The sequence below is a fragment of the Tachysurus fulvidraco genome, chromosome 24 (genome assembly GCF_022655615.1).
Source record: "Tachysurus fulvidraco isolate hzauxx_2018 chromosome 24, HZAU_PFXX_2.0, whole genome shotgun sequence".
Classification (NCBI taxonomy): domain Eukaryota; kingdom Metazoa; phylum Chordata; class Actinopteri; order Siluriformes; family Bagridae; genus Tachysurus; species Tachysurus fulvidraco.
The window spans coordinates 1,749,519-1,753,083 of NC_062541.1; the positions used below are offsets into that span (position 1 = coordinate 1,749,519).

At 41.6% G+C, this 3,565-nt stretch overlaps 1 long non-coding RNA gene across 1 annotated transcript; it reads left to right on the top strand.

Annotated features, from left to right (window-relative positions):
- Positions 1-237: 237 nt before the first annotated feature.
- Positions 238-1,377, top strand: LOC125140140. Its single transcript, XR_007139381.1, has 3 exons — positions 238-299; positions 760-870; positions 1,318-1,377. It is a non-coding gene; the product is annotated as an uncharacterized LOC125140140 (long non-coding RNA).
- The last annotated feature ends 2,188 nt before the right edge of the window (positions 1,378-3,565 follow it).

Sequence of the window (3,565 nt, forward strand, 5' to 3'; positions counted from 1 at the left end):
AAAGATTTCAGGAGTAAAAACACAGTGAGTATCTAAAGCTCTAATATATAAACACACTGAAGTGACACTAGATGCAGAACAGTTTTGTGGGTTTGTACTGAAGCTTTAATGTACACAGGTTGTTTTATAACTCGATAGCGTGACTATTTCCTGTAAGTGAACTCTGTGCTGATTCAGGGTTTAATTTAACACACCGATGTTGGAGTGAAGTAAACGTGTGTCCTGCTGTAATCTGGAGAAGGAGACATGACCTCCAACATGAGTGTGTCTGGAAAACAGGACTTAAAGAAAGACGAGAGGTGACTTACTTTTACATTCACCAGTAATAAATACACACCGTCTCATGGGAACACATCTGTATCTCTACACACTCGCTAGTTAACACAGGAAGTCAACTTTGCTTTAAGGTGTTTAATAGCAGTGAATATATCACTGATCTGATCTAAGAACAGTTTATACAAATCATTCACTGAGAGAAGAGTAAAAAGGACTGTGTAATGTGGAACATAAGAGCAGCATAGCTTTGTGTCAGTGAACTCTACAGGCTTTAAGACCCAGCTGAGTCAGTTAGCTGTGATTGGGACTCCTGATATCAGTGTAATTCCTGACTTATGAGGCCTGTCTCCTGTTTGAATAAGTGTACAGACTGGATCTGAATTAAAAAGATGGGATTATTGGTGTTTAATGATGAACACATTGTTTAACAGTGCTGAGACAGCAGAGTATTAATTATTGCTGATATTTCTGTTGTAATTCTAGAATGATGGAGGGAAAGAGATCAGACTCACCAGAACCCAGCTGTGTGTCCATGAAGAGTGACCAGTCAATGGGACATCCAATATACTTCAGAGACAGATCTACTGATGTGAGGTCTGTATAGTGAGGTGTTTTACAGTAGTGTTCCACCTGATCAAACTCACTCGTCTCATTATGAAGCCCTTCATGAGCTTTATCAGGTGTTGAAGCAGTAAAACACTAAACTGTGCAGTGCTGCAGCTCTCGGACTGGCAGTGAGGAAAAGTGCTTTAAGAGTTCAGTTCAGTCTGCAGTACCTGAGCTGGAGGGTCTGTGGTGCTACAGAAGAACATTTACACTTGGGACATTAATGACAATATAAAGATTTTATTCATTTATTCAAACATTTCTTTCTAAACATGTTGGTGTCAGTTAGGAAATCCTGAAATCAGTGTATTGTGTTAAGAGGATAGTGTTAAATATCTGTGTGTGTATTTATTAGTGTGTGATTTGTGCAGCTATGAATACATCCATATACATCCAATACGTCCATATCACATGATGTGTTTTGTTTGTTCACAGACCACAAAAGAAGAAATCAAACATCAGCAAAAATCATCTGGACTCCATATTCAAGGTGTGTGTGTGTGTGTACAGTATGTGTGATCCCTTGTAATGTCTTGATGTGCAGCAGCATTATGGGTAATCAGAATTTCAGTTCTAAGTTTAAATGTGATAATAAAAAGAGACTTCTACTTTTTTTTATAAAATAAAAGCCTCGCTCACTGTAACATGATAATGTTTAGATCTGCTCCTGTGTGTTTCTAACCAGGAGCTGGAACACAAAGTAATCACTCTGATAAAGAATGAGCTGAAGAGGTTTAGGAAGCTCCTGAGTCCAGATTACCCAGCATGCACTGAGAGGGAGGTGGAGGATGAGGAGGATCTGCACAGTGTCACAGAGGGAGCGCTGAAGATCACACTGCACGTCCTGAGGAACATGAACCACACAGATCTCGCTAACACACTGCACAACAGTAAGAGCTCTGAGTCATGACTTTATTCCATCAGCTTCACTTTAGAGAGAGGAAATAGGTTTAGATATGAACACTTTTAGTTTTAAATGTAATTTTAGTATCATGTAAATCTGCTGCTTTTCTGTTCTGTTCATGGTCCAGCTTGTGGTTACTCTGTACAATGGTCCTGATCCTTCAGTAATATTTAGTACATCAATCAGGAACGAACAGCAGGAACTGAAATAAATGTACATTTTATATTGAGCTCAGTGATTTTACATTAAAACATGTCAATACTTTGTTTATTAGAGTCTGTAGGTTCTGTGTGTCAGCCAACGTTGAAGACCAATCTGAGAGAGAAGTTTAAAAGAATTAATGAAGGAATCTCACAGCATGGAAGCTCAGCACTTCTGAATGAGATCTACACTGAGCTCTACATCACAGAGGGTTGGAGTGGAGACATCAATAATGAACATGAGGTGAGACAGATTGAGGCAGCGTCCAGGAGATCAGCAACACAGGAGAAACCCATCAAGTGTAATGATCTCTTTAAAGACAAGTCCATCAGAACTGTGCTGACTAAAGGAGTTGCTGGAATTGGAAAAACAGTCTCTGTGCAGAAGTTCATTCTGGACTGGGCTGAAGAAAAAGCAAATCAGGACGTCACCTTCATGTTCCCACTTCCCTTTAGAGAGCTGAATCTGATGAAGCAGAAAAATCTCAGCCTGATGAAACTTCTTCATCATTTTCTCCCAGAAATAAGAAAACTAGAATCAATAGACTGTGACTCCTACAAAGTGGTGTTAATCTTTGATGGTCTGGATGAGTGTCGACTTCCTCTAAATTTCCAGAAGAATGAGATATTGTTTGATGTGACAGAGTCAGCCTCAGTGGATGTGCTGCTGACGAACCTCATCAAGGGGAATCTGCTTCCCTCTGCTCACCTCTGGATAACCTCTCGACCAGGAGCAGCTAATCAGATCCCTCCTGAGTGTGTAGACCAGGTAACAGAGGTACAAGGCTTCAGTGATCCTCAGAAGGAGGAGTACTTCAGGAAGAGGATCAGTGATCAGAGACTGGCCAATAAAATCATCAGAAACCTGAAGTCTTCAAGAAGCCTCTACATCATGTGCCACATCCCAGTCTTCTGCTGGATCTCAGCCACTGTTCTAGAGAGAATGTTGGGTGAATCAGAGGGTGGAGAGATCCCCAAGACTCTGTCCCAAATGTTCACACACTTTCTGATCTTTCAGATCAAACACAAGGACCAAAAGTACCATCAGAAATGTGACCCGGATCCTCAGCAGACCAGAGAGAGTATCATGGCACTGGGAAAACTGGCTTTCCACCAGCTGGAGAAAGGAAACCTGATCTTCTATGAGGAAGACCTGAGAGAGTGTGGCATTGATGTCAGAGAAGTGTCAGTGTACTCAGGAGTGTGTACCCAGATCTTCAGAGAGGAGTTTGGGCTTCACCTGGGGAAGGTGTTCAGCTTCGTACATCTGAGTGTTCAGGAGTTTCTGGCTGCTTTATACACGTTTCTCTCCTTCATCAGCAGAAATGTAACAGAACATCAAACCTCTGATCTGTCTGATCTTTTCAGGAAGTCAAACCTGTCTGATCTCCTCAGGTGTTCAGTGGACAAGGCCTTACAGAGTGAGAATGGACACCTGGACTTGTTTCTCCGCTTCCTTCTGGGTCTCTCACTGGAGTCCAATCAGACTCTCTTACGAGACTTACTACCACAGACAGGAAGCAGATCTCACAGCAAACAGGAAACAGTGGAGTACATCAAGGAGAAGATCAGGGAGATT